Source organism: Amborella trichopoda, chromosome 1 (genome assembly GCF_054954075.1).
Source record: "Amborella trichopoda isolate Santa Cruz 75 chromosome 1, AtrichopodaSantaCruz75HAP2 v2.0, whole genome shotgun sequence".
NCBI classification, from domain to species: Eukaryota; Viridiplantae; Streptophyta; class Magnoliopsida; order Amborellales; family Amborellaceae; genus Amborella; species Amborella trichopoda.
Window position 1 is genome coordinate 30890600 of NC_142336.1, and position 14096 is coordinate 30904695.

General features: G+C 32.2%; 1 long non-coding RNA gene across 1 annotated transcript; it reads left to right on the top strand.

Moving 5' to 3' along the window:
• Positions 1-1658: 1658 nt before the first annotated feature.
• LOC110006563 (uncharacterized) lies at positions 1659-5855 on the top strand. The gene is made up of 2 exons (XR_002279611.2): positions 1659-4185; positions 5400-5855. It is a non-coding gene; the product is annotated as an uncharacterized LOC110006563 (long non-coding RNA).
• Positions 5856-14096: the final 8241 nt, after the last annotated feature.

Here is a 14096-nt window from a genome sequence, read left to right on the forward strand (position 1 = left end):
TTAGTATTAAGCCTAGGATGTGTGATACGAAAGGTATTGTGGGATAGAGTGCTTAGAGAATTAATTTTGGAGGTATCTATAAGGGACCCAATTTTTATGCGGCTTTGGCTGCATATGTAGAAATATGGGCCATTAATAAATCTAATTTTGAAATGGATTTAAGATTTAATTTTTAATGACATGTAATCTCTAATATGGAGATCATGAATATGAAAAAATAAATAAAATTTAAAAGTTAAAAATAATAATTCTAGTAAGAAAACATTTAGACCGTTAGTTTGGTTGACTGAGGGCAATTTTGAAAATAGTTTGGTTGATCGACGAGCAATTTTCAAAAATAAAAAAGTAAGTTGACCCACGTTTTTTGTAATTTCTACATATAAGTGGAATATTTTGTATTTTACCTCAATTTTTTGGATCCATACGTAAATTACCCTAACCCAAATGACCCATATCTTTTGGGTTCTAAACTCAAAGTATTATTATTAGTATTATTTTTCAATGAAAAATCGTGTTCTAAATGACCCATATCTTTTGGGTTCTAAACTCAAAGTATTATTATTAGTATTATTTTTCAATGAAAAATCGTCTTCTATCACTTAAGTGACTCAAGTGGAACCGAAAAAATCAAATGACCCAAATCTTTTGGGTTCTAAATACAAAGTTTGATTTTTTTAATAGAAAAATATTTTCTGGATTTAGAATAGACATAATTTAAAAACAAAATACAAGGTAGAACATCCCTCACTTAAATCTTGCTCCCCCTCTCACAAGCGGCCAAAGGCATACTATGTGCTAGATGATATTCAATGTATGGCCAACTTCTCTCTCAAAATAAAAAATATTAGAAATTTGTGTATTGTTCGGAAAAGAAAATGTGGAATGCTAACACATGGCTCATTTATTGTTGTTTACATATAGGTGCGGGTTGTATAGAGCCTAGGCTCTAAACGATCAAATTAGAGCCTACTTTTAAATAGTAATGGGAAATGTGGTTTCAATACTGGAAATGTTTTCGATAGCTTTAAAATATATTTTTATATCTATTTATAATGTTTAAAGCTTTAAAAATTGTGTAGATCGACATATCTATGAAAACTTGAAAATCTTGAAAATTCACAGTCCAGAAATGTGATACAAAATAAACTATTTTCAAAACTTCAAATTAGTTTTTTTTCTCATAAACATGCATCTTGAATAATCTAAACTTCACTACCCTTCTAATTACAAAGGTTCAAGATAGTGAGAGATGGGAAGTGTGCATTTATTAATTTTGTAGTTTTTTTTTTTAAATTATTTTTATGGGGTAATTTTATAGATATTACTATAAGACAAAGGGTATTTTTGTCATCTCCATAAAAAGTAAAGTTGAAATTTTAACTTAAGGAAAGAGTACCCTACAAATTAAGTTCCAACACACTAACTTCTAAAATACCATTGTATTTTTTTGAAAATTTCAAATTTATTTTTGTTTGATGGTAAAATTATCTATTCAAATAATTTTTAATAAAAAATAATAATTATTTTGATAAATACACCTATCTCAACCTCCTCTGCCTTTGAACCTTTTATATTTGACTCTAGACGAACAAAAAGTCTTCCGAATGCCCATACGTAAAGAGTAATAGTGATTTTGCCTACTTCCTATCTACCGTCCATTTAAATTTAAATAAATAAAAGGCCGTCGTGGCCTCAAAAAGTTTCAAACTTAACATATTTTCGATTATTACCCTCTCTCCGATACAAGCCTTTTCTTTCCTTCGCCCTCACCTCTGCTCTGTGAAAGCCGCCTCTCTCTAGCTCGCCCTCTTGTCAGCTCTATAATGTCCGCATCTTTCTCGCTCGCCCTCTCGTCAGCTCTATAATGTCCGCATCTTTCTCGCTCGCTCATCTCTTCTTTGCGCTCTCCTCTAGGTCGCCCTCTTCTATCTCAACGAACCTTCTGGCAATAACATACGCCACCCACACCAGGGAAAATTCTTGGGCATCAATCGCTGAGTGACCTCTAGATTGTATCCTTAATTTCTTTGAATAAATCAAACCCTTATCATGAGTAAACCCAGTATTTTTCTTTGATGTCTAAAATAATACCAAAGTTTGCTATTAGATATCAAAATAGAATTTGAGTGTGAAGCCCTTTGTTTCACAATGCTAGATGCAAAATCAATGAGTAGAAAAAAATTTTTACTCAATAAGTCACCATAGGAAATGCTTAAAAAGGTTCATATGGGAGAGAGAAAATTTTTTAGGGCATCATGTGTTTGTTTGAATGAGATCATTGCATTCAAGGCTTTGGATTTTGATAATACGAACAATAACTTTATGAGCCTTTTGGTTTTATACCTTATTGCATTTTTTTTTCTCATTTTTGAGAATACAAACACACGTTCTCATTTTTTTTTTTTTTTTGGAGTATTTGTATTTGATATTATTTATATTTTTTTTTATAAAATTCGTCAAGGAGTTATTAATTAGCTAAATTTTATGAGTTGATGTTGTTATTACTATCTTTGGTACTATTTTATTCATTTTCCAATGGAATTCAATGTTTTTTTTTTAAGATTATTACCTTTTTTTATTTTAGGATGTATGGAAATGTTCATTTTTTGACTCTTTACTGAGAGTCATCGCAATCTTGCACTTTTGGATGTGGTAGACATGTGTACAAATACATGGGTCTATAAACATCCTTCAACAAACATGATTCTGTAATTTGTTTTAGTTTTATTTGTATAGGTTATTGAGATAGTATATAGAAAGAAAGATGTGCCCATAACTGACTTGTAATGTTTCTTAGACCAAAATTTTTTGGGGGTTACTTCTATTTCTAGTCCATCATCTTAATCAAATTTTATTACATAAAAGTGGGTTGTAACTTGGTTCATTTCCATATTATCTCTTTTGAGTTGGCTTTGCCTGGTTTTTTCGTCATAATCTTGGTAGAACATTTGAAAGAACTGTCCAAGCAGTCCAACATATATGATAGGCTAGCGAGGTCACTTGCACCAAGTATGTGTGAGCTTGAAGATGTAAAGAAATGTCTTCTTTGTCAGGCTTCACCTTCTTGTCTTAGCTTTTCATTTACGTTGTTTTTTTTTCCCTCATAATTTGGATGATTATGTTTATAGCATACATTCCTTACATTTGATGTCACAGCTATTTGGTGGGAATGCTCTAAACTGCCATATGGGTCTAATTTTCGCCTTATTTGGATGATTATGCTTATAGTGTACATACCTGATTGCATTTTTTTTTTCTCATTTTAATGGTTCTCAATTTGTTTTTTGGAGTATTCGTATTTGATCTTATTTATATTTTTAATTTATAAAATCCATCAAGGAGTAATTAATTGGCTAAATTTTTTGAGTTGATGTTTTCATTACTATCATTAGTACTATTATGTTCCTTTGTTTTTTCTTTGACATTATTACCTTTTTTTATTTTAGGGGTATAGAATTGCTCATTTCTAGGCTTTTTGTTGCAATCTTGCATTCTTTGCCTATAAACATGTAATTATGATTTAAATGCACAATAGAATGCACTTTTTTAGGGGTATTCTTAATATTGGTTTCTGACAGGTTTAGGATCTGATACTGATCATAGCATGTTATCTGGTTTAATTTTGGCAATGATTGCATATGTATGGCACCCAGCTTTCCCATTTTGCTTATGCATGGCAATGGTTGCTTATGTAAGGTGATGGTTTAATATAGTACATTTGTTGTTTTTATTGTCTGATAGAGAAATGAGCTTTATCCTAATTGGGTTCTTGACTTGTTTCCCTAAGGCGAATATGACTCTGTTTCTCTAGCCTGAAAATGATTTGCCTAAGTTCCTCTTGGAATTCTTAGCTTTCTTCACTGGCTTACTGCATTATGTGTTGTAGTGACCTACATCATCGTCATCACCCAAGCCTTATCCTAATGATTTGGGGATAGATGCAGTGACCTACATCAATACTGAAAACTAAATTTCTTTGATTAGAGGATATGTTGATTTTCTACTACATGATTGGTACTAATTGTATGCACTGTTTTACTTGTTTATTGACTGTAGCAAGCTACACAGGCTGTTGCTGCCTCAGATAGAAAAAAGAGAGAGAAGAGATCTCTTAGATACATTACCACTGCAAAAGATAGGAGCTTAACTCTTGCAAAGAAATTTTGAATATTGAACTATGCCTAGGTAGGTCTTTGACATTGACACTACACCATTATCGTGGCTACTTAATGGTTTTGTACTTTGCATAAGAATTATTGTACGTGTATTGGCCAGCTGTGTAGGGAATTGACATGATCTCCTGTTTGGTTAATTGCTTTTTTTCGTTTTGAAGGAAGAACCTAATTGGATAATTTGTTTAATGCTATTGAATTGTATACAGGAGAACGTATTTTTTGCGTTGGTTCAGTTCATTACAAAATGGATTGACATGATCTCCTATTTGGTTAATTGGTCTTCTTTGTTCTGAACGAAGAACCTAATTGGATTAGTTGCTTAACACTATTGAATTATGTATAGGGGAGCGTATTTTCCTCATAGGTTTAGTTTATTACAAAATGGATTCTTCTTGGCAGACCCTTCTGAGAATTTCTGGTAATTCATTGTGTTTTTCAACATTACATGTAACATGCTCTTTTTGTGTTTTCTTTTGAACTTCTTCTTCTTATCTTTTTTTTTTATGACCTATATGAAGTTCTTAAAGTATCTCATTGTGTTTGTTGTATTGTGATTGAGTTTTTTTTGCTATTCATCGTTTTATTGAGTCAATTCCTTTCCTTCGATTTTCGAATTATTGTGCAGTTTGGCTGCATGTACATCAAATAGCAAATTTTGCTCACACAATCTTAGAATGAATTTTTGGGGATAACAATCAAGGATGTATTTTCGCGAAGGAGGATATTACTGCACATGAAGCCTTTAATCTGTGTTTATTTAGTGGCTGAAATGTGCCACAACACCTATTACTTCGAAGATTTTTCCAACATATAGTGGAACCTCTGTTGATTGAATATGAGTTGTTTCTTTTTTGTTTTCTAAGAAGTTAGAATTCCAAAGGTGGAGAATGTATGATATTTTGTATCTTGTTATTTTGTCCCTCTCATGATGGGGTTACTTTTCATTCAAAAAATTCAGATTGTTTTGGAGGGCGGAAAATACCCCTGGTTTATACACCAGGTTCTTTTTTGTGGGGTTAATATGTTTTTTTTTATATGCTATATAACTTGATCTTCCCTTCACTAACATAAAACTTATGGGCATGTTTTTGTAGGTATTCCTTATATCATTTTTTTTTTTTCTTTTGAAGTTTGATTCTTATATCATATTTATAATTCTTATATCATATTTATATGTTATCCTTTCCTATTTGCTTTTCATTGTTGACCATATAAATTGAACAGATGTACTATATGTGTGTCGTGGACGCCTCACCATCAGCGTGTCCTTTCCATCCAGTCGACATTACTTGTTCTCTTACAGAGCCATTGAGGATCTCGAATCGAGTTGACAAATTGCAAGAGTGGATTCGTATGAAGGATATGGCAACTTGGAGAGCTTCATTTACACATATGCATAATGGAATTTTTATATTGACTAATTTTCTAAATTTTAGAGATATATAAATATCCCTTTTTATAATTGATTTTTGGGGTTATGAGAATATTGAATAGTCATAAAATTTTGGGGCCATGTAAAAGACCTATTTATGGGGCATATAAATGACCTATTTATAGGGGCATGTAAAGGACCAAATTATGGGAGCATGTAAAGGACCTTTTTCGGGGTCATGTACAATGAAATAAGCTCATAAGAGAACGAGTAATGTCAGATAAATAAGCTCATATTATTTCATTGTATCTGACAATCAGATCTATCTCTCTGTTTATGTGTGTCTTAAAAAAAAAAAAAAAACAAAAAACAAAAAAGACAAATTGAATAATACCTGAAACCTTGTTTACTGAAAAAATTAGAGGCAGGGGATGGTAACCCAATGAAAAATCATTTTTTTTTATTGAAAACCAACAACGCCGATTCAAAACTGAAGAGGCCATGCTTAGGTCACATCTAACCATTAAAGCAGTTGAGTATTGAAAGTGAGTTTCAAAATTGATATTTGCTCGGACATATTGTATGGTACGGGTATAAAGGTTAGGTTAAGGTGCATTTTATACCCTTGTTTTGTAATCTAATTTTTTTTTATAGTAAGACACCATCCGTTTGTGATATGAGCATAATAGTTTCAGTGATGTCATCCTAACATAACCCATATATGTTTCATATTTTTGGATTTTTAGATTTTTGTTAAGTTCAATCCTAACATAACTGATATATCATTGTTTTTTTGGATTTTTAGAATTTTGTTTTGTACAATCCTACACTGATTTTATTTTATTTTTAGTCATCTTATACCTTTAGTTATTACTCTTGCTATTTGTTGATGTAGTTTTTTGGTGTACAACATTGCTGTTGTGGTTTCAGTTTATGCGCCCAATAAGATCATTATATGGTCTATAACATCATGATGGGGAAGTATATCGTGTGGTCACCTAATGAAAATTTGAAACAAAAAGTTTGTCAAGGACCTTAAATTCTACCAGTTCATGACATAAAATTATGGCTAAATAACTTAGTTGTATCCTTACACTAACTAGAGATCGGTACCTTTTATATATATATATATATATATATATATATATATATATATATATATATATATATATATATATATATATATATATATATATATCCCTAGCCAAATATGTAATATTAGCTATTTTTCTGTTATCCAAATTTGATGTTCTCTACGTTTGCCCTGAAATTTATCTTCCAAGTTTTGGACAAAATGGTTTGTTGGAAGGCTTTTTTTATTTGTTGATTTGTTATTATTTTTCGACTTAGTCGTTGGTCAAGGAAAAGAATTCAAAGATGATTTGGAGAAGAAAAGGAATTTAAGGATGATCCAAAGAGGATTTGTGTTGGGCTCACACAATTAGAGCCCTTTCGCATAAATATGGATGCACGCAGTGGAACACAGATATATGCCAAAGACGATGTGTGTGCATGGGTGGTATTCCAAAGCCGATGTGTATGCACGTATGGGAGAAACATTTTAATAAAGCAGATAACTTACTGTCACTAAGATTTTACGTGGCTCATCTTTTTAGGCTATGTCTATGGGAGAAACATTTTAATAAAGCAGATAACTTACTGTCACTAAGATTTGACGTGGCTCATCTTTTTAGGCTATGTCTATAAAGAAAAAGACAAATCCACTATTAACTCATATATGAAATTCAATAAACTTGTTAAATAAAAATGTGAAATAAAAAAAACATGTTAACAAGGAAATTTTCAAAAATTTCTTGTAAGTATACAACCAACAATGAAAAATAAAATAATAATAATTAATTCCTTTAAAAATTAAGAATAAAAATATTGAACTCCTCCGACATCTGCATCTCCCACTTCCGAGCGGAGGAGAGCCTGAAAACAGAGAGGACTTGTAAAAACTCAGAGAATGTAATGATGGAAAATCCGAACTTATTTAGCTATTAAGGCCCGTCATTAATGCCATAATGTTCAGGGCTGCAAACTCAAATACACTTGGTTCATAATTGGAAAAAAGAAAGAAAGAAAAGAAAATGAGAGTCTAAACTTGAATCCGAGCCATAAAAAACATGCCAGAAAGATCCAGGCCTTTTATTTCCACTCAATCCATCATCACATCCATTTATTGCTGAATCAAATACTTTTCTCACATAAGAGCTTGGATCTCAACCGTCCGTTTGGCTTGGAGGTGCAACATCAGCTGATCCTTCACCCACTCAATAGAGGTGCAGCACATGACGCGCTCTCCATTTACGTTTTCTGCTAAGACCCTAACACCAGACACAATTGATACCATCAACAGTTTCTTCGCAGCTTGAGCCCTGCTCCATACCATGCTTAAGCCAGAAGTATGAGCCACCCCTTCCCTCTCTCTATCAATTGAAGACACGAATATAAATCCATGTTGAGAGAGACCTTAACAATCAATGATTGCATTAACAAAAGGGAAACTATGACATGGTGCATGGGACTATAGGGAATGTGAGTGTAGGTGTCTAAGTGATTATCAGGGTCCAATTACTTGTGAATGATGATGGAGAGACAATGGGAGGATTGAGTCATTCATCTTCTCATGGGTCCGCTTGCTCTCCAGGTGGTTCACACCATATTTTCAATAATTACAATAGAAGACTTTAAAGCAGGAGGGCCGTGTTTTATAACTGAGCTTCAGGCTCGTGTTTGTTAATGAGAAGTGTTGCACGGTCTTCAAGGAATGGGCTCAAGGCATAGTGGCCTTGGGTAGCCGGTGCCACACCATCAAAATTTTTGGCTAACCCAAATTTTGGGGATAGATTAACATCAATAAAAAAAAAAATTTCCAATTACACCCTCGCACAAGAAATTTTTTTTATCTGAGACCGTCCAATTTTCAGAATGTCAGATCGAAGTATTAAAAAACCCAGTTTCAAATTTTAACTTTTGAAATTAATCATCTAGTGATAATTAGGTCGTACCAACAATTTTAAATTGAATAAATCGTCGTAAGTAGGTTTTTTTAGCGAAAGGGTAAATTTATATAATACAAGTTTCGTTTTTTATTTAACCACAATGTATTTACAATGTGTATGGAGCTTATCACCTCTTCTTCTTTGGTGTTGTTATTGCCAGACCGGATGAGGAGAGATGCTCTTCATAATCTTTAGGAAAAATAATATCAAGTGATAATAATAGGACATAAAATTTTTGAAATGAGCTCTAATTTAATTGTTTAGAGCCTCGGCTCAATACAAACCGCAACCTTTTATCTTTTACATCAAATACCAGTAAATAGTTATCTCTGAAAGAGCATTATAACATTAAAAGGGGTACACTGTTATCCCTTACATAAGGGAGTTCGTTTTCTCAACTTTATCTCTAGGAAAGTAATCTTATGGCTAGTGGGGCATTAGAAATTGAATTTATAAAATTAGATACTATGTCAACTGCATGGAGATCGATTTTTGTTAATGAAAGAGGGCCTATGTCGGAATACCGGAATACTCGGATATACATGTTTGTTCCTTTCTGTAATGAGACTATTTATTTTTGGCACATGGTTGGTCACAATTAATCTTGACCATTGGATGTGAAATTGGGTGGCTACATTTATTTCATTGACCAAGCAAAAATTTACTCGAACTTTGTGACAGAACAAATTATCAGATTTTGCATCACATAGTTCCAAGTAATTGTGACCTCCTTGTACCAAAGGTAAATGGTATCATTGTATAAAATCCCTTTTATATTTTTTTGATATTGGTTGCCAGTAATTTTATACTGCATCACGATGCAGTAAGTATCAGGAAATTTTAAGAAAAATCACATGCAAGACTAATAAATATGAGCAATGAACTAATGCAATGAGTGTATTATAGTATAATGCAACGACACTTCTAGAAAACTATGTTTGTGGTATTTGAATGACCCCAAATTTTGGGCACACACTCTCTTCATATCAATAATCAACCCCCCAAAAAGAAAAAATTAAATTTGATATCTAGATATGGTAAAAATGAGTCCCTTCTAAAAAACGAATCTATACTATATATTTTGTGAATTTCAAGATCATTTTTCTTTTTTAACATTGTTTATCTAATGATAATAAAGTGTAACAATCCTAAACTTCCAAAAAAATAAAAAATAAAAATATATATATGTATATATATATATATATATATATATATGTATATATATATATATATATATATGTATATATATATATATATATATATATATATATATATATATATATATATATATATATATATATATATATATATATATATATATATATATATATAATATTAATATTAATGGTGTTAACAGAAATAAATACAAAAAAAATATAAAAATAAATAAATAAATAAATAAAATAATAAGTATATATTAGTAATGATAATAATAATAATAATAATACTAATATACCGTTAGGATATTGTTACTTTTATATTAACAATAAATAAAAGATATTATTGTTAATATATTTGAGGGTTCAATTTTACTTGGGTGGACCTTAGGTCCACCACCTTAAAGGTTTATAATCACAATCCTTTAAACGACACCTTGCATTGAGGTGTATCTTTTTTATACGCCTCTTTCTCTCTCTTTATGTTAAAACATCATGTCTTTCTTTTTTTTTCTCTCTCTCTCTCTCTGCGTTTGTAAGTCAAGAGGCTTCTCTTTTTCTCTCATCAACCTTCATCTCAAAACCTTCCCTATCGCCACGCTCTGTAAACCTCTCTCTCTAACGATGGCCTATGAACCATATACACATGAGACTACGATGATGCATATGATAAGCCCACATCCAAAATTGATGCTCACCCAATTTCGGAATTAAAGTAAGTGACATCATCTTCTTGAAAAATAGTCTGTTTTTAATAAATAGTGATATTTCCGTCCAGGATCTTTATTTTATAAGTTTTGTGTGTAAGTGACCTCATTGTCTGGAAAAATAATCCGTTCTTTTTAAAAATGTAATGAAATAATTATTTCTACTTATTATCATGAATTTTAGGCACGATAAATTTTATGCGCACGCGACCTTATTATCTTGAAAAATAATCTTTTTAATAAAAATTGTGATATTTTATCTATGTTAGAAATTTTAAATGCTGTAAATTCTTAGAAAAATAAATTTATTTATTTTTCTTGTCTATTGTTAGAAAATTTTAGATACTGTAAAATTATTAAAAATAAATGTGATATTTCTGCTGTTAGTAAAATTGTGAGAATTCTTTCTACTGTTTTTGAATATTTAGATATTGTAAAATTCATGTGCAAATGACTGCCTTATTATTTAAAACTTGATATTTTTGCAATTGATTATAGCATTGTTGTGAAATGTTCATTTGTCAATTGATATCCCATAAATATAGGTGACCTACTTGAGATGCCAGTAGGGTATTTTGTGAAATCTTTTTAATTATGCATTGACGCTAAAATGTGATATGCATTTCATCTATTTGGATTATACTTAATTATGCATTTATTGAAAGTGAAACTATTGATGCATTTCTGTTAATAGATCTTCTTTTTGAAAATATTGATATCTTTCAACCATGATTATTTTTAGGATTATGATGATGACTTACTGAGTAGCCAAACTCATCAAACTATGGTAAACATTTTTTTCAGGATAACTGCGGATTCATTTTGAGTGCTAGTCAAGATCAACCTTAGAAGATACTGTTGTTGTGCTAGCTTTCTTTATTTACTTTTTAAGACCTCGCCACTGTAAATTTGTCCTATCAATAGATGTATATATGTTTTGTCTGTCACATCTTAGGAATAATAGTATTGTAAATTCTTGGGGTGTGACAATTATGGTATCAGAGCAATAGGTTTAAGATTCTTAGGAATGGAAATTTAAAAAGAATGTACTTAAAATCACATTTATTGTATGTACAGACTGGGACAAAGTCAAGATTCAGAATAGCTGAGGCCAATATGGAAGGAATTCACAAAGCCTTGGAAAATATGGTTGCTCTAATGCAACATCAGATGGAAAACAACAATCCACCCAGACAGTCAGTTACAGGAAATGGTGGGAGTAATATCGAACAATTTAAGAAATTGAACCCACCTTCTTTTAAGGGTGCTGTAAACCTACTGGAAGCCGAGGGATGGATTATGCAATTGGAGAAAATATTCGAGGTCATGGAATGTCCTGATGATAGGAAAGTGGCCTTGGCAGTCTTTATGTTAGAAGGTGAGGCACAACACTGGTGGCAAATGGCAAAAGGAGTATTGGTCAAAGAAAATAAACCCTTGACTTGGGAAGTATTTCTAGAGGCATTTAATGAAAAGTATTTCCCAGATTTTATTCGAGACCAAAAAGAAATGGAATTTCTAGAATTAATCCAAGGAAATAGGACAGTAGCACAGTACGAGGCCAAGTTTACTAGATTGGCCAGGTTTGCACCACATATGATTAACAATGAGGCAAGAAAGGTGAAAAAATTTGAAAGGGGTCTCAGGCCAGCTATCATAAGCAGGATATCAGTCTTAAAATTGAGAACTTATGCTGAAATAGTGGATCGAGCCCAAATTGTCGAAAAAGATTGCGAAGATTACCAAAAGATGAAAAATCAGATAAGTCATGTTATACCCACGCTATCTAATCGACAAAAGTTTGAAAGGCCACACAAGAAGCCAAGGCTCTTATCACTTCAAAGCCCAATAGAACCATGTAGAAAATGTGGGAAAAACCATGGATCAAGCCCTTGTTATTGGAATACCGGAGCCTGTTTTAAATGTGGAAAATTGGGACACCAGATTAGACAATGTCCTAGCTTACAGACGCAAAGTAGGGAGAGATAGCTCCAAAGCCTCAGATGAAGGGAAGAGTATTTGCGATTATCGAGCAAGACGCTCAGGCCTCAAAATCAGTGATCCAATGTACTCTTACTATCTTCCAAAAAGTAGATCATGTTTTGATTGATCCTGGATCTACTCATTCATTTGTGTCACAACACTTTGCATGCCACTTAAAGGTAGAACTAGAACAATTAGAATACATTCTAGAGGTAGCCACACCGATGGGAAATTCAATTAACACCAATATAGTGTACAAATCATGTGTAATAAAGATAGAAGAAAAGGAACTGTTGGTTGATTTAATACTCCTGGAAATTCAAGATTTTGATGTAATCTTAGGCATGGATTGGCTTTCTGTATACCATGCAAGTATTGATTGTTATAAGAAAATTGTTACCTTTAGTATTCCGAATCAACCAGTATTTTACTTCAATGGTGTCAAAGAAGACTCCCCATCATATTTAATCTCTTGTATTCGAGCTAATCACCTCCTTCGAAAAGGGTGTCAAGGCTTTCTTGCTTATATCAAAGAAGATAAGAAGGAAGAAATAAATTTGGATACCACTCCGGTTATCTGAAAATTTCCCGACGTTTTTCCAAAAGAATTGCCAGGATTACCGCCTGACAGGGAAATTGAATTCTCCATTGAATTATTGCCAGGGGTAGCACCAATTTCTAAGCCACCTTACAGAATGGCACCTGCAGAACTTAAAGAACTGAAACAACAATTGGAAGAATTATTAGATAAAGGTTTTATCAGGCCCAGAGTGTCACCTTGGGGTGCTCCAGTACTGTTTGTCAAAAAGAAAGATGGGACTATGAGATTGTGTATTGATTGTAGACAGTTGAACCAAGTGACAGTGAAAAATAAGTATCCATTACTTAGAATTGATGATTTATTTGATCAATTACAAGGATCACAAGTGTTTTAAAAAATTGATCTTAGATCTGGATACCATTAGCTTAAGATTAAAAGTGAAGATGTATCCAAGACAACTTTCAGAACAAGGTATGGCCATTATGAATTTTTAATCATGCCTTTTGGATTAACCAATGCACCAGCTGCATTTATGGATTTGATGAATCAGATCTTTAAGCCCTTTTTGGATAAATTTATTGGGGTATTCATCGATGATATTTTAACTTATTCCAAGAATCAGAAGGAACATGAGCAGCATGTAAGAATGGTATTGCAAATATTAAGAGAAAAGAAATTGTATGCCAAACTTAGTAAATGTGAATTTTGGTTTGAACTAGTGACATTTTTAGGACATGTTATATCAAAGGAAGATCTATCAGTTGATCCTTCAAAGGTTGAAGCCGTTGTTAATTAGAATATGACTGAAGTTCGAAGCTTTTTGGGATTGGCAGGATATTACAGAACATTTGTAGAAGGATTTTCTCGAATCGCTACCTCATTGACTCGATTGACATAGAAAAATGTCAAATTTGAGTAGACAAGTGAATGTGAGGAGAGTTTTCAAGAACTAAAAGTTCGATTAACTTCAACATCTATTTAACTATTCCTGAGGGGAGTGGGGGATTTGTGATTTATAGTGATGCTTCACATAAAGGTTTGGGCTGTGTATTAATGCAATATGGGAAAGTACTGACATATTCATCCAGACAGTTGAAAGAATATGAGAAAAAATATCCAATTCATGATTTGGAGCTAGCTGCAATAGTATTCA